This window comes from Trachypithecus francoisi, unplaced genomic scaffold, assembly GCF_009764315.1.
Source record: "Trachypithecus francoisi isolate TF-2019V2 unplaced genomic scaffold, Tfra_2.0 Lachesis_group19, whole genome shotgun sequence".
Classification (NCBI taxonomy): Eukaryota; Metazoa; Chordata; class Mammalia; order Primates; family Cercopithecidae; genus Trachypithecus; species Trachypithecus francoisi.
This window is the reverse complement of record NW_022681464.1, coordinates 24,231,968-24,253,420: the sequence shown is the minus strand read 5'-3', so window position 1 is coordinate 24,253,420 and position 21,453 is coordinate 24,231,968. Positions and strand designations below refer to the sequence as shown.

Sequence of the window (21,453 nt, the reverse complement as noted above, 5' to 3'; positions counted from 1 at the left end):
CAAAACCTCAGCGTCAGAAACAAACTCTGCATTTAGATGTATGGATATACTGTATCCAGGCAGCCTGCCTCCAGAACTCCAGGTGAACTCAGATGAGCCTCCAGGGCCTCCTAAGCAAATTGGACTTGCTCAGTTCCATCTAGAGCCTGAAACTCAAAATCCAGAAACTGTTGAAGAGATCCAGTCCTCTACTCCAGCAAGAAGCTGCAGCGCAGCTTCCATACCTCCCTGAGGTGGTAGAACCTTCTTCAACCAAAGCAGGAGGCCCCAGCCCTGCCTTCACAGTCCCTTGAGGGGGTCCCCTCTTCCACAGAGCAGGAGGCCCCAGCAAAGCAGCTACCTGCCTCTGAAGAGATTGTAGTTCTGCCATTGATACATCATGAGGTAAATGTTCCATTGAAAAGTTGGAGTGAAGCTCAGCACTCACACTTGCCCAGTGTCACAGTCAAACCTGTGCATGTGGAGCTTACGGTAACTCCAGAGCCAGGTAAGGAACAGGCCCCAGCTCAGCCTCCAGAACACCCCAAGGAGGTGGGCTCTTCCTCAACCCAATTAGAGGCCCCAGCTCAGACACCAGAGCACCCTGAGGAGATGAAACCTTCTGCAACCCAGCAAGGGACCCCAGCTGAGCCTCCAGGTCCTCCTGTGGAGCCTGAACTTTCCCCCAGTCAACAGGAGAAGCCTACTGAGTTTCCCAGGGAGGTTGAACCTTCTGAGACCCAGCAGGAGGTCCCAGGTCAGCCTCCAGAGTCCTCTATGGAGAGTGCAGCTCAAACTCGACCGAATCGTGAGGTGACAATTCACCCTCCAGGTGAACATCAAGCTCATTATAACTTACCCAGCATTACAGTTAAACCTGCGGATGTGGAGGTTACCCTAACTTCAGAGCCTACCAAGGAGACTGAATCTTCTCCAGCCCAGCAGGAGGCCCCAACCCAGCCTCCAGAGGAGGTGGAAACTTCTGCAACCCAAGAGGAGGCCCCAGCTGGGTCTCCAGGTCCACCTGTGGAGCCTGAACTTTCCCCACAGTGAGCAGGAGCAGCCAGATGAGCCTTCTGAGTTCTCCAGGGAGGCTGAACCTTCTGAGACCCAGCAGGAGGCCCCAGCTCAGCCTCCGTAACATCATGAAGTCACAGTTTCACCTCCAGGTCACCAGCAAGCTCAGCATTCAGATGTGCCCAATGTCGCTATTAAGCCTCCAGATATGCCACTCACCATAGCAACAGAGCCTACTGCAGAGGTGGGAACTTCTCCAACCCACCAGAAGGCTACAGCTCAGCTCTTGGGGCCAGTTAATGATGTAGAACCATCTGCCACCCAGCACCGGGCCCACCTCTGCCTCTGGAGTCATCGGAAGAGGCTGGACCTTTACCAGTTCAACAGGAGATGTCAGTCCAATCTCCAGAACCTGTTATGGATGAGAACCCCTCTCCAACCCAGCAGGAGGCTGCAGCTAAGCATCCACAGACCTCTGAGGAGGCTGAATCTTCTTCAACCCACCAAGAGTCCCCAGCTCAGCTTTCAGAGCTCCCTAATGAATTTGTAGTTCAACCTCCAGAGCATCATGAGGTAACAGTTTCTCCTCTAAGTCATGATTAAGTTCCGCCGCCAATATTACACAATGTCACTGTTAAACCTGTGGATCACATGGTTACCATGACTCGAGTTCACTAATCAGGTTGAAATTTTAACCCAACGGGGGCCCCAGCTCAGTCCTTAATGTCCCCTGAGCAGTTTCAACATTTGAAAGACCAGCAAGAGATTATAATTCAGCAGCTAAATACCCCTGAAAATGATGAACTTCCTTCAGGCCATCAAGAGCCCACAACTCAGCCTCCAATTCGGCTCTCCTCAGATTTTGTAAGTTCATTGAATGATGAGATGGTATTTTCACCCCTAGATCTGTCTTCAATATTCAGAAGTAATTCAACTTTGCCTGATACCACAGTTAAAAATGTGGATATGGATGTTACCATACCTACAACAGTCACTATGGAGGTTGAACCTTCTCCAGTCCAGCAGGACAACCCTCTTATTCCCACTGAGCAGGCTGACTTTCCTCTAATCCAGCCTGATCCCTGTTCTAAAAAACAGAACAAAACAAAACAACAAACTCCATGTGTCTAAAAGTGAAATCACTGTCATTCCTCCAAAACTGTTCCTTCGTTCACTATCACCCACTTAGTCAACCAGATACTGGGTTCTATGCTATTCTCCTTCCTTGCTTTCATATCAAATTCTACAAACCTGTCCAATTTTACTACCTAAAATGTTAAATTATCCTGTCCTAGATCAGACCCTAGACACCTCTTACCTGCACTATTTCAATCATTTCCTGATTTCTTAACTCTTTTCCTGTCTCCAGTCTTTCCTCCCTCTACATTCATCCACAACGTAACCAGAATGATGGATCCAAAATGCAGTTCAGAGACAAACTATTACTTTTGGTCACAAAACTGGGTCTGTGAAAAAGCATGAAGCCAAATAATCCTACTATATCTTCTGATTTATTAAATATACATGTTTTTCAATATGTGGAGACGTTTGTAATATATAAGCAGAAGTTTCTAAGACAGTTTTCTACATACCATTACCTGATGTATAAACGTCTCTCACCCAGACAGAGATGTCTTATTCAGGAGTTCACCTCCACATTGAACAACTCCGGAGACACTGAATTCTGAGGGATGCCCTTCTAATGAGAACAGTTTCCCCTAGAATCGGCAGCAGGGTCGTATTGCTTAGAGGCCCCCTCTCCTCTGTGCCAGAATTGCCCCTTCCCATCACGTTTACTTTCCTTTTCCTTCCACTGCTGAGAACAGTGGGGCTCTCTGCCCGCTCCTGATATTCTGGGGACTCTTGTGTGATTCCCTACTATCACCTAGGTCACCAGGGCCCTCTTTAACTGCACAGCGCTCCCTCCGACGCCACAGGAACTCTAGGAACCTCACTGCTGCTGTGGATACCCTACAAAAACAGCAGAACCAGAATGGGCTGTGAAGGAGCTGTGAGTTGGTCCCACTTAGTGGAACCCAGAGTTAATTTTGTCCCAGAAATAACGCGGTCATCCTGGTTATGGTTTGTACTATTGCTACTACCATCATTAACTTCAGAGGTGCTGGCCAGGCGCAGTGGCTCACGCCTGTAATCCCAGCACTTTGGGAGGCCGAGGCGGGTGGATCACCTGAAATCAGGAGTTCGAGACCAGTCTAGCCAATACAGTGAAACCCCATCTCCACTAAAAAATACAAAAATTAGCTGGGCATGGTGGTGCATGCCTGTAGTTCTAGCTACTCAGGAGACTGAGGCAGGAGAATTGCTTGAACCAAAGAGGTGGAGTTTGTAGTGAACCAAGATTACGCCATTGCACTCACTCCAGCCTGGGTGACAAGAGTAAGACTCCATCTTAAAACATAGTAAATAAATAAATAAATAAATAAATAAATTCAGAGGCGCTAAATAGGACTTTGGGTTCATTCTAAAAAATTAAACTACTACAGATGCACTATAGCTACGGGAAAATGTGTGCTGAACTGACTTACCAGGGACCATTTGGAGTACAGTCGACCGATATTTGAGCCCAAATAAATGAATCTTAGAATCATGTTAATGTTAACTTGATTTTTTAAAAAAGTCATTGGCGATACTGTATACATGAACTATAATACCCATCTTTTTTGCATTATTCATTTTATTTTACTTTATTTTTCAAGTTCAGGGGTACAGGTTCAGGTGTGTTACTATCTAAAGTTCAGGACTATTTTACTATCTAAAATGTCAAATTATCCTGTCCTAGATCAGAACCTAGACACCTCTTACCTGCACTACTTCAATCATTTCCTGATTTCTTAACTCTTCTTCCTGTCTCCAGTCTTTCCTCCACATAGTAAAGTTGTGTCATGGGGGTTTACTGTAGAGATTATTTCATCACCCAGGTATTAAGCCAAGTATCCATTGGTTGTTTTTCCTGTTCCTCTCCCTCCTTTCACCCTCCAACCTCCAATAGGCCCCACCCATCTATGTGCCCATGAGTTCTTATCATTTAGCTCCTACTTATAAGTGAGAATATGCAGTATTTGGTTTTCTGTTCCTGCGTTAGTTTGCTAAGGGTATTGGCCTCCAGCTCCATTCATGTCCCTGCAAAGGACATGATCTTGTTCTTTTTTATGGCTGCATAGCATTCCACAGTGTATCTGTACCACATTTTCATTTGTCCAGTCTATCTTTGATGGACATTTAGGTTGATTCCAGGTCTTTGCTATATAATATCCATCTTTACCAGTACATGTATTCTCAGATGTTTTCTCTAGCACTCCAGAGCAATGGACATGGCTTGCTTGTGTAGGTCATCGTATCCATGTAACAGAATACACCCTGAGGTGGAACTTCCAGTATTTTGAGGGAGTAGTATAAATAAAGCTGACTATCTGAAGTCATTTGGTAATGTTATTGCTCTTGCACCTTTACTCCAGCCTCACTGACTTTCTTGCCATTGCTCAAAAACACCAAGGTTATGCCCACCTTAGTGTACTCCTATTATCTGGCATGCACATCTCAAGATTTTGCTTGACTCTCCCATAGCTCCTTTTGTTCTGTTTGCAGGAAAAGCACAGCTGAGTGCCTGATTTAAAATAGCCTTGTCCTACCCAACCCATCTCATCCCTTTGTTCTGCTTCATTTTTCTTTAAAACATATATGTATTGTAAATATATAGGTTATTTGTTTGTTTTCTGCTCCTTCAACTGTTATGTAAGGCCTATGAGGATGAAGAATTTCTCCGTCACTTTCACTGCTGAAAGTGTCCAGCATGGCATATAGTAGACATGCAATGGATATATATTTTGAAGGAATGAATGAATAAATTAGTCAGTCTTAATATTTCATCTTTTCTCTTTTCCCGATCAGAATTGTTACACTCTCTAATTGATCTCTTCCAAGTGCAGTGCGTTGCAAAGAATAGTGCAGTGGTTAGAACAGACCCCGAAATTTGGCTAGAATTCTGGCCTCAGCACTTACTTTACTTTATGGTCTTGGACAAACTGTATCACCTCTCCAAGTCTCCATTCCCCTTCTATTGTATAGAGCTAACCAAAGAATTTTCCTCCCAGGATGTGATCACACCACGTACACTCAACACACACAGTAGTTTGCTCCTTAAGTAATAAATTTCTACTCATCTTTTAAAATGCACTTGTTGGTATGCTGGGGTGGTTGTTAACATTCTAGATTCTATATTCATAGGTGGCCATTTGCTCTACATTTTCAGCTTTATCCCCTCTGATTGCTAGTCTTGCTTAAATGTCTCATTATTTTCCATTTATTGCCTATTTTAATAAATAAAAGGTCAGGGATTTTCCCAAGTGTGGTTGGTAGAATATCAGTTGCTTTTTTTAAAAGAGGGAGAAAAAAAACATTCCTAGGGCCTCACTATTGAACAAGAGCCTCCTGGGGTGGGGCTCAGGAGCATGCATTTTAAACAATGTCTAGAGGAGTCTTATATGCCCTAGAATTTGAGGAGCACCAAAGGAGGCTTCTAGATATTGGCTGCTGGTGCAGGTTTGCTCAGCTTCTGTAGGTTAGTGTGCCACGGAATGAAGCCCTACTCTCCTCCTCCTCCTCATGCCACCTTTCCTCCGCAGAGGGCTGCCTGCAAGAGTTATCTGTGCTGTTTGCACCAGGTGAGCCCAGGGGACCGTGCCACAACTTACTTCGCTACATGTTGGCCTTGACTGGTATTCCTGAAGTCTTTTGGGCATTTCTCTCCCACTGCTCCCTTGCTTTAGAGGAGGAAAAACTGGCTCCTTTGGTTAAAGGAGAAGAAAAAATTGGTTGGCTGAGGAGCTCCTTTTACTTCCAACACTATTTGGTGGAGAAATTTACCCTCCAGGTCTGCCAGTCTTGGCATCTTTCATGAAGAAAATAACTCCAGGGAATTTCCTATCTTTGCCAAAGCTGTGCATCTAGCCCTTGTGCCTCTTAGGTGAGAGGAATTAGCAGGAGACCTCAGTATTACCCCCACTTGCCTTCTACCATCCAGCAATGTACTAAACATCTGTCCGGCTGTCAGTTGACTGCTGAAGTCTTTCATTTTTGTTCAAATTGTGCTTTACTCCTTGTAGTTTATTGTCCACTCTTCAGCACTTTGTTAGCTTCATCCCAGGTATAATTTTCTCCTTTGTTATTGCTTCATTGGAGAATTTTCAATGGCTATAGGGAAAGTATTTATTTGGTCTCCATTAACACTACCATCTTTCTCCAGACAGCAGGTTTTAGAAGATAAATCTCCTGATGGAATCATTTCATTGCTGTTTATTTATTCTCATCTCAAAGAACTAGTTACTGACCAGAAGAGGAAAGAGCTATGCAGCCTCCACTGCAGTCTCCAGAGACCTGGGGAGTCTCTGGAAGGAGTTGTTGCTGCCTGGAAGGAGCAGGAGGCCTCAGGTCAGAAGGCATGCTGCAGACCACTCATGAGTGATTCACATCCAAAAACCTTTGTATCTCCAAACTGAAACTCACATGGAAGAGCTTTTGCCTGCAAAGACCATCTGAGAGCAGCCCTGCTAGTCAGTGAAAGGTTGTGGGACGGGCAGATTTAGAGCTGTTAGTAAATTTAGGAGAGTCTTAGACTCTGGTCAATACTCACACCAGGTAGTCTTATTCGTAATTATTATCCTTTTGAGAAATAAAAAAATATCTTGACACAAATGAAAATGGAAACACAACATACCAAACCTTAAGGGATACAGCAAAAGCAGTTCTAAGAAGGAAGTCTATAGCAATAAAAGCCTACATTAAGAAGCAATGGAGGCCGGCGCGGTGGCTCAAGCCTGTATCCCAGCACTTTGGGAGGCCGAGACGGGCGGATCACGAGGTCAGGAGATCGAGACCATCCTGGCTAACACAGTGAAACCCCGTCTCTACTAAAAATACAAAAAAAAAAAAAAACTAGCCGGGCGAGGTGGCGGGCGCCTGTAGTCCCAGCTACTCGGAGGCTGAGGCAGGAGAATGGCGTAAACCCGGAGGCGGAGCTTGCAGTGAGCTGAATCCGGCCACTGCACTCCAGTCCGGGCGACAGAGCGAGACTCCGCCTCAAAAAAAAAAAAAAAAAAAAAAAAAAAAAAAAAAAAGAAGCAATGAGAAGATCTCAATAACAACCTAACTTTATACATCAAAGAACTGGAAAAAAAGAACAGACTAATCCCAAAGTCAGCAGAAGGAAGGAAATAATATCAAAGCAGAAATAAATGAAAGACAGAGTAGAAAAATAATAAAAAAGATCAATGAAAATAATAGTTAATTTTTTAAAAAAGATAAGCACAATGGACAAACTTTCAGCTAGACTAAGAAAAAAGAGAGAAGGTACAAATAAATAAAATGATAAATGGAAGAAGATACATTTACAACTGGTATCACAAAAATAAAAAAGGATCATAAAGACCAGGCACAGTGACTCACACCAGAAATCTCAGCACTTTGGGAAGCCAAGGTGGGCAGATCACTTGAACTCACGAGTTCGAGACCAGCCTGCGCAATATGGCAAAACCTCGTCTCTGTAAAAACTATAAAAAAGTTAGTCAGGCATGGTGGTGCTCCCCTGTGGTCCCAGCTACTTGGGAGGCTGAAGTGGGAGGATCGCGTGAGCCCAGGAGGCGGAGGTTGCAGTGAGCTGAGATCACACCACTGCACTCTAGCCCCTATACAAAAAAAAAGGAAAGAAAAAAGAAAAAAAAAAGGAGCATAAGTGACTACTGTCAACAATTATATGCCAACAGTTGGATAACCTAGAAGAAATGGATAGATTCCTAGAAACATAAAACCTAGCAAGTCTGAATCATGAAGAAATAGAAAATCCGAACAGATCTATAATGAGCTAAGAAATTGAATCAGTAATCAAAAACTTCTCAACAAAGAGAAGCCCAGGACCCAACAGCTTCACTGGTGAATTCTACCAAACATTTAAGGAAGAATTAATGTTAATCTTTCTCACACTCTTCCAGAAAATTGAAGGAAAGAGAAAACTTCCAAACTCACTTTAGAAGGCTATTGTTACTCTGACACCAAAACCAATAAGGACACTGCAAAAAAATGACAGACCAATATTCCTGATAAACATAGATATAAAAATCCCCAACAAAATACTAACCAAATTCAACAACACATTAAAAGAATCATATGCCATAATCAAGTGAGATTTATCCCAGAGAAAGGGTGGTTCAACATATGCAAATACATAAGATCACATGAACAGAATAAAGAAAAAAATTATATGACCATTTCAAAGATATAGAAAAAGCATTTGACAAAGTTTAATATCCTTTCATAACAAAAACTCTCAACAGATCAAGTATAAAGGAATATACCTCAACATAATCAAGGCCATATATGACAAGCCCACAGCTAGTATCTTCCTCAATAGTGAAAAATTGAAAGCTTTTCTTCTAAGATTAGGAATCCAATGAGAATGCCCACTGTTACCACTTCTGTTTAATATAGTACTGGAAGTCCTGGTAAGAACAATTAGGCAAGAAAAAGAAATAAAAAGAATCCAAGTTGGAAAAAAAGAAGTAAAATTGTCTCTATTTATAGATGATATGATCGCATATACAGAAAATCCTAAAGACTCCACCAAAAAAAAAACCTGTTAGAATAGACAAATTTAGTAAAGTTAAAGGATACAAAATCAACATAGAAAAATTAGCAGTATTCCTATATACTAACAACAGACTATCCAAAAATGAAATCAAGAAAACAATCCCATTTACACTATATCCAAAAAAAAGTACTTAGGAATAAATTTAACCAAGGAGATGAAAGACCTGTACATTGAAAACTATAAAACACTGATGAAAGGATGAAGAAGACACAAATAAATGGAAAGATATCCCATGTACATGAACTGGAAGAATATCACTAAAATGATCATTGGCACCAAAACAATCTACAGATTCAATGCAATGCCTATCAAAATTCAATGACATTTTTCCCAGAAATAGAAAAAGAATCCTACAATTTATATGAAATCACAAAAGACTCCAAATAGTCAAAGAAATGTTGAGCAAAAGGAAGAAAGCTGGAGGTCTCATACTACCTGATTTCAAATTGTACTACAAAGCTATAGTAATCAAAACAGCATAGTACTGGCATAAAAACAGATGCATAGACTAAAGGAATATAATAGAGACCCCAGAAATAAGTTTATGCATTTATGTTCAATTGATCTTCAAGAAAGGTACCAAGAACATACAATGTTCAAGAAAGCACAGTCTCTTCAATAATTGGTACTGGGAAAACTGGATATCCACATGCAAAAGAATGAACTTAGACCCTTCTCTCACCCATAAAGAAAAATCAACTCAAAATGAAATAAAGACTTAAATGTAAGACCTGAAATTATAAAACTACTCAAAGAAAACATAAGGGAAAAGCTCCAAGATATTGGTCTGGGAGATGATATTTTGGTAATATATGACCCTCAATGCACAGGCAACATAGTGAAAAGACAGAAATGGGATTGCATCAAAATTAAGAGCTTCTGTACAGAATAGGAAACAATCAACAGAGTGAAAAGGCAACTTATGAAAGGGAAGGAAATATTTACAAACTGTACACCTGACAAGAGGTTAATATCCAAAATATATAAGGAACTGAAACAATTCAATATTAAAAAGACAAATAATTCAATGTTAAAACAGGCAAAATACCTGAATAGATATTCCTCAAAAGAAGATATTTACAAATGGCCAACAGGTATATGAAAAAATGTTCAACATCACTAATGATCAGAAAAATGTAAATCAAAACCACAGAGAGATATCACCTCACACCTGTTAGTATAGCTATTATCAAAAAGACAAAAAATAGTAAGTGTGGGTAGGGGTGTGGAGAAGACAGGACCCATGCACACTATTGGTGGGAATGTAACTTGGCACAGCCATTATGGAAGACAGTATGGAGATTCCTCAAAACAGTAAAAATTGAACTACCATATGGTCCAGCAATTCCATTTCTGGGTATATATTCAAAGTAAATGAAATCATTATGTGAAACAGGTATCTTCATTCCCATGTTCATTGGAGCATTATTCACAATAGCCAAGAGACAGAATCAACCTAAGTGTCAAGAGATAAATGGATAAAGAAAACGGGATATATGAAAACCCTAGAAGAAAATCTAGGTAGTACCATTCAGGCATAGGCATGGGCAAGGACTTCATGTCTAAAACACCAAAAGCAACGGCAGCAAAAGCCAAAATTGACAAATGGGATCTAATTAAACTAAAGAGCTTCTGCACAGCAAAAGAAACTACCATCAGAGTGAACAGGCAACCTACAGAATGGGAGAAAATTTTTGCAATCTACTCATCTGACAAAGGGCTAATATCCAGAATCTACAAAGAACTCAAATTTACAAGAAAAAAACAAACAACCCCATCAAAAAGTGGGCAAAGGATAAGAACAGACATTTCTCAAAATAAGACATTCATACAGCCAACAGACACATGAAAAAATGCTCATCATCACTCGCCATCAGAGAAATGCAAATCAAAACCACAATGAGATACCATCTCACACCAGTTAGAATGGCAATCATTAAAAAATCAGGAAACAACAGTTGTTGGAGAGGATGTGGAGAAATAGGAACACTTTTACACTGTTGGTGGGATTGTAAACTAGTTCAACCATTATGGAAAACAGTATGGCGATTCCTCAAGGATCTAGAACTAGATGTACCATATGACCCAGCCATCCCAATACTGGGCATATACCCAAAGGATTATAAATTATTCTACTACAAAGACACATGCACACATATGTTTGTTGCAGCACTATTCACAATAGCAAAGACTTGGAATCAACCCAAATGTCCATCTGTGACAGACTGGATTAAGAAAATGTGGCACATATACACCATGGAATACTATGCAGCCATAAAAAAGGATGAGTTTGCATCCTTTGTAGGGACATGGATGCAGCTGGAAACCATCATTCTTAGCAAACTATCACAAGAACAGAAAACCAAACACCGCATGTTCTCACTCATAGGTGGGAACTGAACAATGAGATCACTTAGACTCGGGAAGGGGAACACCACACACTGGGGCCTATCATGGGGAGGGGGAGGGGGGAGGGATTGCATTGGGGAATTATACATGATATAAATGATGAACTGATGGGTGCTGACGAGTTGATGGGTGCAGCACACCAATATGGCACAAATATACATATGTAACCTGCACGTTATGCACATGTACCCTAGAACTTAAAGTATAATAATAAAAAAAAAAGAAAACGGGATATATCTATGCAATGGAATATCATTCAGCCTTAAAAAAGAAGGAATTCCTGTTATTTGCAACAACATGGATGAGCCTGGAGGACATTATGCTAAGTCAAATAGGCCAGGCACAGAAAGACAAATACTGCATGATCTTACTTATATGTAGAATCTAAGAAAGTTGAAATCATAGAAATGGAGAGTAGAATGTCGGTGGCCAGGTGCTAGGGCAGAGTGGGGCTGGGATGAGAATGAGGAAATGTTGGTCAAAGAGTACAAATTTTCAGTTAGACAGAAGGAATAAGTTCTGGAGATCTCTTGTACAGCGTGGTGACTATAGTTAATAATGTATCGTCTACTTGAAAATTGCTAAGAGAATAGATTTTATAATGTTCTCACCACAAACTAAGTATGTGAATTGATAGATATGTTAATTAGCTTGGTTTAATGGTGTCATAATGTATACATATATCAAAATATCACATTGTACACCTTGAATATATATAACTTTATTTGTCAATTATATCTTAATAAAGCTGGTGAAAAAATAAAAATAAAAAGTAAACACACACACAGGACAACTGAAGATCACTTTTTATTTTGTAGAGACAAGAGTCTGGTTGTGTTGCCCAGGTTGGTTTCAATCTCCTGGCCTAAGTGATCTTCCTGCCTTGGCCTCCCAAAGTGCTGAGATTACAGGCGTGCGCCACCATGCCCAGCGGAATATCACTTTTACTTAGGAATATAGGTCAGAAATATTTTTTTAACTAGCAAATCAAATCTAACAATATATTAAAGAATGAATTTAACAAAATAGGATTTAATTTAGGAATTCAAGAATAGTTTGATCACTGGAAGAACATGATTTAATATGTTAAGAAATGGAAAGAGAATAAAAACATGATCATAATAACGGAAGCTACAGATTCAACCAGACACTTTTCATTCTTTAAAAGTCATTTCAGATAAAGAGAAGCTTCCAAACATGTTGAAGTTTATTTCCTAGAAATCAATTATAAACATTTCAAATAAACACAAATTATTTTCATTAAAATAGAAAAAAGAAGAATGCTGTCTACTGTCCCTAATGGTCAACAGTCATTGCAGGGAGCATAATAGATAATGTGGTAAAGCAAGAGAAATAAATATGTAGCTTAAATATGGGGGAAAACCTTTTTGATATCCTTTTCTATTTTGATTATAAATGTGCTCAGGTTCTTCAAAAGATGTAATCTGAGGATAGCACATATTAGGATCATGTCTTATTACTACAGGCTGTTCCAGAAACGCCATGGGGCTTTCTCTGTTTATGGGAACAGCTGAATGTGATCAAAACTGGATGGGCCAAGTGCGTAGGACCTGTGTTGCCGAAACATGCCTTCAAAAATAGGAGTGAAAATCCAGTCCCATGCTTACATATCAAATATAGCACTGGCCCTCAAATTCAAACTGCTAGAGTATACTCAAATTGCTTCACTCCGCTAATTTTGGGAGTATACTAATGACCAAAGGATGTTTTACTATAAAGTGACATTTGTTAATAGAGTTTCAGGCTCCAAAATGCAGTTTCCAGGATACTTGTAACAGAACGTAGGATAACCTAATAATTCTACCATTTAGTCACAAACCTATTTAATCCAACATTTTTTCAAATTCATTTACTTAAGAAATTAGATCATTCATTACAATTAATTTGGCAAGCAAAGACAGCCAGCTGCTCAAGTGAGATCCCAAATTTTCTAATAAATTGAATAAACACTAATTTGTTTATTTGTTGATATGATTATGGAATTAGCAAAATGGCCTATTCCTCAGCATGAAAAATTCAGGTCCAAATTGTTTCGTTGAGGCTTATTTCTGTTACAAGTTAAATGAAAAAGAGAATCTATTATTCACAAATTTTTAAAAATCGTTATTAAAAATAAAGACCATCTGAGCATAGTTTGAAACTTCTAACTTCAGGTTTTCATCTCCATATGGTCCTCACTTTTTCTCTAATGTGGAGTCCACAGCATACTTTAAATGGCACTCGTCATTCTGAGACCTCTAGTCTCAAAGTGCCTCCCCCAGATTATAGGAATATTTATTATTTATTTATTTTATTTAAAGAGACAGAGTCTTGCTCTGTTGGCCAGGCTGGAGTGTAGTAGCACAATCATAGCTTACTGCAGCCTCAAACACCGGGCTCAAGTGATCCTCCTGCCTCAGCTTCCCGAGTAGCTAAGACTATAGGTAGGCACTACCATGCTCAGCTAAGTATTTTATATTTTTTAGAGATGGGGTCTTGCTGTGTTGCCCAGGCTGGTCTCAAACTCCTAGGCTCAAGACATCCTCCCACCTAGGCCTCCCAAAGCGCTGGGATTAGAGGCATGAACCACTGCACCCAGTCAGAATCTTATTTTTATTTATTTATTTAATTTATTTATTTTGAGATAGAGTTTCACTCTGTTGCCCAGGCTGGAGTGCAGTGGTGCAATCTCGGCTCACTGCAACCTCTGCCTCCTGGGTTCAATTGATTCTCCTTCCTCAGCCTCCCAAGTAGCTGGGATTATAGGCACACACCACTACACCTGGGTAATTTTTGCATTTTTAGTAGAGATGGGGTTTCACTATGTGGGCCAGGCTGGTCTCAAACTCCTGGCCTCAGATGATCCACCCACCTTGGCCTCCCAAAGTGCTGGGATTACAGACATGAGCCACCTCACCTAGCCTTTATTTTTAATAGGATAAATTTTCATGAAGATTTTATATTGTATACCCTCTATACACATTTCCACTATTTGCTATAGTTTTTCAGAATTTCAGGAGAATGTTAAATAAGTTAAGCTTTATTGTTTTCTTATCATTTACATTTAAAGCACATTAATTTACAGAAATGATACACTTTGCTCCAAAAAATATTTTTTGTGCCTCTGAGGAAAGGGAAATGCTTATTTTTATAAAGAGAAGGCACAGTACTAAAGAATATTTCAAACTTCTTTTCAATGCTTCTAACTTCTTGCTTTCCTTGAGACAAAGACAGACTTACCTGTTCAGAGATAGAGGGGGCAAATAATAGGTTCACGTTTGGTTCTTTCTCACTCTTGCTGCAGATTCATTTCTCTTCTAGCTCACTGCCAAGCCATGAACAGTGAGCTACACAGTGAGTGTACCAGGGAAGGGCCTAGGGCTGCTGCTAGGAGCCCAAAGCACTGTGCAGTGGATAGGTCTTGAGGCAAGCTAGGATTCTCCATATGACTGGAGAGACAAGTATCTTAATCTCAGATCAGAGCAAATGGGTGCAAAAGCTCTAGATTTGTGGTAGCACAGGAATATAGGAAGATCTAATCCAACTCAGCATACTAGAGGCCTTATGTTTGGGGATAACTATTTGATGATGTTCTTTCAGCCTGTTAAATATAGTGAACTCCAAGTTCCCCTTCAAAGAATCATTATGTCAGTATGTTCAGCTCTCTTATTCTTTGTTCTCCATTTTATTTTATTATTTATTTATTTTTTTTGAGACGGAGTCTCGCGCTGTCGCCCAGGCTGGAGTGCAGTGGCCGGATCTCAGCTCACTGCAAGCTCCGCCTCCCGGGTTTACGCCATTCTCTCGCCTCAGCCTCCCGAGTAGCTGGGACTACAGGCGCCCGCCATCTCGCCCGGCTAATTTTTTGTATTTTTTTAGTAGAGACGGGGTTTCACCGTGTTAGCCAGGATGGTCTCGATCTCCTGACCTCGTGATCCGCCCGTCTCGGCCTTCCAAAGTGCTGGGATTACAGGCTTGAGCCACCGCGCCCGGCCTGTTCTCCATTTTAAAGTTTAACTTCCTGGTTCTCTTTGCCCCCTTGCCTTTAGTTTCAGTAAACAACTTTCCTGCCAGTTCTAATCAGTAGTTCACATCTGTTCCCCTGGTCACCAGCTTTAACCTGAGTCACCCCTGGTCACCTGCTCCTTCCTGACTCATCCTGAGTCACCTGTTCTGTAATCGCCTTTCCCACCAAACTGCTCACCCCGCCACTCCAGCTCGTACCCCTGCTCTCTTTAAAATAGCCAGTGGGAATTACCTTAGACTATGTGGTCTAACCCTAGCCAATAGGGGAACGACACAGCGGTAGGAGCTAACTGTGTCAGGAATAAAAACCCCTTCCCCTCCCTTGTTCAGGTGTGCTCTTGCCATTGCTCCATCCGCAAGTTGCGTCCTTCTATAGAAGTAAAAAATGCCTTGCTGAGAAAATTAACTTTATGTTTGAGTGCTATTTCTTTGGCAGCACTGAAAATTTATTTATAACAAGTCTCATATGGCTCTTATGTCATTTTTTCCCCAAATTTATTAGAAGGCCAGAAGAAGTATATTTATGTTGGCACAGGCCCACCCTAACCCCAACACAATCACCAAATCATCCACTTTGTAGTCTTGAAGACTCCAAATTAAAAGACTACTGGAAATTATATCTCTGCATTTAACCTTAAATAACACTGGCCAAGGGGGTAGGGGGAGAATAGATTACTGAAATTCTGAGTAAGCATCTAAATTCAACACTAGATGTCTCTATCCTGACATTTTGAATTATACACAAAACCTTTTTTTCTGTTTTATATTCTTCCTAAAAATAGAGTAATAAATGCCAAATATTTCACCCTAGATTATCGTCAGCCAGGTGACTTTTTTTTTTGGAATGCTTCTCCTTGCCATTTATCTAGTCTCTGAGAACATAAAGTCTGAATCACTGCAACCATGTAATGTTCTAGAGCAAGGGTTCTCAATCCTGGTTACACATTAAAATAGCTTGGCAAACTTTTAAGAAATACTGTGCCTGAATCTCCCCCAAAGATCGGATTTAAATGGTAAATGATAGAGTCTGGACAGAAGTATTTGTTTAAAGTTCTGTAAACCAAAATTAAAATTCTAAGACCCCTCCTCCACCCTTGACTATCTCAATGTGATAGGGCTCCTTCACATCGTGGGATGTGAGAGACCAAGAAAATTAGTGACACGGACACACATGGAGTGGTTTCAAGAGGTGGAAAGTTTAGTAGGCAAGAAAGAAGAAAACAGCTCCCCTGTGTGGAAGGAGGGGGGGCTCCAAATGCAAAAACCCCACGTGCAGCAGAAAGCAGTTATATTGGGAGGCTGGAGGAGGCGGTGTCTGATTTGCATAGGGCCCAGGGGATTGGTTTGACCAGGTGTGTCATTCACGTAGCCAGCGAAAAATCTGGCCCTACCACCCCAGCCTTTTAATATGCAAATACGGGTTGCGGTGATGTCCTGCACATGTGGCTTTATCTGGAAGTTATCATGACACCTGGCACACATGGTGACAAGGAAAAGAGGGCAGGAGACACCATATTGAATGTACCTGGCTTCCAGCCGCCAGCATTTGCATATCAGTGTTTGTCAGTCTGGTTTTTCAAGTCGCTTTCTATTAGAAAAGAAATGCTTTTGGAGTTGCTTTCATTAAAGGGAAATTCCGCTGAGAACTTTCACCCTTTCTAGCTGCCTAAAAATTATTTCTAAATAACTCTCGTACTATTTTCTCCATCAGGGGAAGGAAACTTAACTGATGTTAGAGGGTGTTGGATGACGATTCTTTCTGGCTACTTTCTGCTAAAAAAGGGGCATCGTGTGAGGGACGGCAGTTGGGCCTCCTCCTGAGGTTGATCTAAGAGTTCTCAGAAGAATGGTGTGTCCATGTGTGGTTCTGTCTGCAGCACCATTTGGAGTTTGATTGCTTCTAGATGAAAAGAGATACATTTTACAAGAAGGTTTAAAATGTAGAGTTAGGACATGAATATTAATATTACCACTGTTGGCTGGGTGCGGTGGCTCACACCTGCAATCCCAGCACTTTTGGGCCGAGGCCAGCAGATCACCTGAGGTCAGGAGTTCCAGACCACCCTGGCCAACATGGAGAAACCCTGTCTCTACCAAAAATCAAAAAAAAAAAAAAAAAAAAAAATTAGCCGGGCATGGTGGTATGCACCTGAAGTCCCAGCTACTCAGGAGAATTGCTTGATCCCAGAAGGCAGAGGTTGCAGTCAGCCGAGATCATGCAACTGCACTCCAACCTGGGTGACAGGGCAAGAATCTGTGTTTAAAAAAAAAAAAAAATTACCACTTTTAGTGGAAGTCTTATAGACCCTAACAATGACAATAGAGTTTGATACCTGTTACAGCAATGGATTGTAATACTGGTTTGTCTCCACTAGATGTCGCTGTACATTACTAGAAACGTTAATATAAAAGTAACATTCTCCTTGAGAAAAGCATGCACTTCCCCCTTGACTTGCCAGTAGAGAATAATTTTAGGCTTAGGCCATTTTGTAACTTGCAATATGATTGGAAGAAATACATTATTGGGTGGCTACAATAACTTTAGTGTTAATCTTGATAATTCCTTTCCTTTAATTACTAAACTCTTTCGTGACTGAATTTCACAGACCCTCTTACAACATACTCAATCTTTCTGACCTGTTCTAAACACCCTTCCTTTAAACAATCAGTTATTTTCAGCTGCAGTGAGGATCTGACTTAGGAGCAACATAACACCCCTCCATGTGAGGTCAAATACCTGAGTTAAATTTTGGAAAGTTTCTGTATACCTGTCAGGGTCTTTAGAAAGTCGGCCTAAGTCTCCCTTTATTTACCTAAGGTCCTGCAATAAGAAGGGGACTTCAAGGGGCCCCAAATAAGGGGGATCCTCAGATGGTTCCTCTGGAAGTTGCTTCTCTAATTTGGGGGAATTAATCTCTTTGGGCCTGCCCAATGTGATTGCTAAAAGAGCTGGGTTGATCTTACAACACTTGAAAAGGTTTAGTAAAGATGCCATGCCCTTGTGCAAAAAAAAAAAAAAAAGAGCCGCTTTTCAAAGTTCTGAGATTAAAGAAGTTCCAGTGTTTAAGAGTGCAACTCCAGAGGGGTCAAGCTGAAGATAATCTGTTACCCATCTAGAAAAAGAAGTGAGAGAAGGCATCCCTCTAGTCTCCTTCCTTTCTATAAGTGACCCAGGATGGAGAAGAAGACAGTGGGAGCATCCCCTCAACTGTTTTCCCTCCCTGGTTCCTGGTTCCTGGCACCCTGTTAAATGTGCTGCCCATGGTTGTAGGCATGACCCTCCAAGCCATGGCACCAGAGAAACTAAGCGTTGGGGGCTAGTCATGCTCACCCAAGTAGCTCTAGTCCTCTGCTTATGATTTCCCTTTGACTTCCTAGACTTGGTGACCTGTGTGCTTCCCTAAAATAAAAATGGATCTTGGGAAAGACTACATGAAAGGTAAGGCCCCTTGAATGGAGGGAATGTGGTAGATTGCCTGCTATTATAGCCCGTGCTAAAGCATTTACCCTGAGAAAAATGGTTCTGGTTAACTTCCAGACTTCAAATCTCTTTACTAATTAAGTACTGTCTTAATCAGAGACAGGGTAGGGGGGCCTAATGGTGATTTTCCTGCTGATGGGACAGTATTGGGACCAAAATTTGGCTGCAGAGGACATATTACTCCTAACTGTTGAAGGCAGAATTTTCTCATTCACAGGAGCAGCATGAAGCCTGGTTTCCAGTAGAAAGGTGCAAAAAGGAAAAATTGGGAAGCTGCAGTGTACCACAGAGCACCAGCAGTGTGTCTTATAAAGAGGATCTCTATTTCCACTACGTAATGCTGTTGGCTTAGTAATACCATGTGCTGGGCCGGGCATGGTGGCTCACACCTGTAATCCCAGCACTTTGGAAGACCGAGGTAGGCGGATCACCTGACGTCGGGAGTACAAGACGAGCCTGGCCAACGTGGAGAAACCTTGTCTCTATTAAAAATCCAAAATTAGGCCGGGCGCTGTGGCTTACACCTGTAATCCCAGCACTTTGGGAGGCTGAGACGGGCGGATCGTGAGGTCAGGAAATGGAGACCATCCTGGCTAATACGGTAAAACCCTGTCTCTACTAAAAAATACAAAAAACTAGCCGGGCGAGGTGGTGGGCGCCTGTAGTCCCAGCTACTCGGGAGGCTGAGGCAGGAGAATGGCGTGAACCGGGGGAGCGGAGCTTGCAGTGAGCTGAGATCCGGCCACTGCACTCCAGCCTGGGCGACAGAGTGAGACTCTGTCTCAAAAAAAAAAAAAAAAATCCAAAATTAGCCAGGCATGTTGGCACCTGCCTGTAATCCCACCTACTTGGGAGACTGAGGCAGGAGAACTGCTTGAATTCGGGAGGCAGAGGTTGTAGTGAGCTGAGATTGCGCCAGTGCACTCCAGCCTGGGCAACAAGAGCGAAACTCCATCTCCAAAGAAAAAAAAAGAGAGAAAGAAAAACAGGAATACCATGAGGAATATTAGCAAAAAATATATATATATATATTAACAAGGAATATTAGCGATAAAAAAGAAATACCAAGAGGAATATTAGCAAGTGACCTCACTGTGAGGGGAGGGGAGACCTCTGTTCCTAGATTACAACAGCATTTCCCTGAGCTATATCCATGGTTACTAGAGCATTTCCTGATTTTGCCTAACGGATTACTTCTTCCCTAGGCTGTAAAAATTCCCACACATGTGACACACAGAGAGAATAAGAGACATAACGACCACTGATAGAAAAAGAAGGCAAGTTTTCGCCTGGCATGGTGGCTCACGCCTGTAATCCCAGCACTTTGGGAGGCCGAGGTGGGTGGATCACCTGAGGTTGGGAGTACAAGACTAGCCTGGCCAACATGGAGAAGCCCTGTCTCTACTAAAAATACAAACGTTAGCCAGGCGGGGTGGCCAGCGCCTGTACTCCCAGCTAGGCTGAGGCAGAAGAATCACTCGAACCTGGGAGGCGGAGGTTGCGGTGAGCTGAGATCGTGCCATTGCACTCCAGCCTGGGCAACAGGAGCGAAACTCTGTCTTAAATAAATAAATAAATAAATAAAATAAAAAGAAGTAAAGTTTTGCAACAGGATAGCTGAGGATCTTTTACCAACACCCAGAGCAGGCTGTCAGAGGCTGGGTCCAGTCCAGAAGCCTTTGAATAACACCAGGGTGTGCCCCAGCCAGAAATTCTGTTATTTCAGAACCTTTCCTGGCCTCGCACAAGGGAAATGTGTGTTGCCCTGATGTCCTGCACATGTGACTTTACCTGGAGGCTGCCATGACACCTGGCACACATGGTGACAAGGAAAAGAGGGCAGGAGACACCATATTGAATGTACCCAGCTTCCAGCCACCAGCATGTGCATATCAATGCTTGCTGGCCTGGTTTTTCAAGCCACTTTCTGTTAGAAAAGAAATGTTTTGGGGGTTGCTTTTCATTAAAGAAAAATTCCACTGAGAACTTTCGCCCTTTCTAGCTGCCTAAATATTACTTCTTAATAACTCCCGTATTGGATGGACCCCTCCTCTCTGCCGAGGACATTCCAAAGTTAACCTGAAGTACTAGTTTAGACCATGATGAGAAGGGGATAGTCAGACATGCCTCGTTATACACTCTTCCCTTTTGGAATTCAAGAAAAGCTGACCAGCATTAACATCAACACAGACCTTAAGTCTGATAAGAAACATTTACAATCTATTTGCCCTGGAGCCTGCTACCAGAGGCTTCATCTGCGTGATAAAACTTTGGTCTCCACAAATCCTTGTCATCGCAACTTAGACATTCCTTTCTATTGATTCTAGGTTGTTAGAAAATAATGAACTGGCCGGGCGCGGTGGCTCAAGCCTGTAATCCCAGCACTTTGGGAGGCTGAGACGGGTGGATCACGAGGTCAGGAGATCGAGACCATCCTGGCTAACACGGTGAAACCCCATCTCTACTAAAAATACAAAAAACTAGCCGGGCAAGGTGGCGGGCGCCTGTAGTCCCAGCTACTCGGGAGGCTGAGGCAGGAGAATGGCGTAAACCCGGGAGGCGGAGCTTGCAGTGAGCTGAGATCCGGCCACTGCACTCCAGCCCGGGAGACAGAGCAAGACTCCGTCTCAAAAAAAAGAAAAGAAAATAATGAACTGTTTCAAACAATCGCCAATCAGAAAATTTTAAAATCTACCTATCATCTGGAAGGCCCCCACCCTGCCTTTCCAGATTGAACCAATCTACATATTACATTGTAATATTATAGGTTATATTGATGTGCATGTCTCCCTAAAAAGTATAAAAGCAAGCTGTACCCCAGCCACCTTGGGCACATGTCATCAAGACCTCTTGAGGCCTTGTCATGGGCGTATCCTTAACC

The 21,453-nt window shown here is 41.8% G+C and overlaps 1 long non-coding RNA gene across 2 annotated transcripts; it reads left to right on the top strand.

The window, feature by feature from the left end:
• Nucleotides 1-827: 827 nt before the first annotated feature.
• Nucleotides 828-19,849, top strand: LOC117064014. Of its 2 annotated transcripts, XR_004429222.1 has the most exons (4): nt 828-1,569; nt 18,470-18,530; nt 18,790-18,990; nt 19,778-19,849. It is a non-coding gene; the product is annotated as an uncharacterized LOC117064014 (long non-coding RNA). The 2 variants fall into 2 exon arrangements; XR_004429221.1 differs by lacking the exon at nt 828-1,569 and having other exon boundaries at nt 18,368-18,530.
• Nucleotides 19,850-21,453: the final 1,604 nt, after the last annotated feature.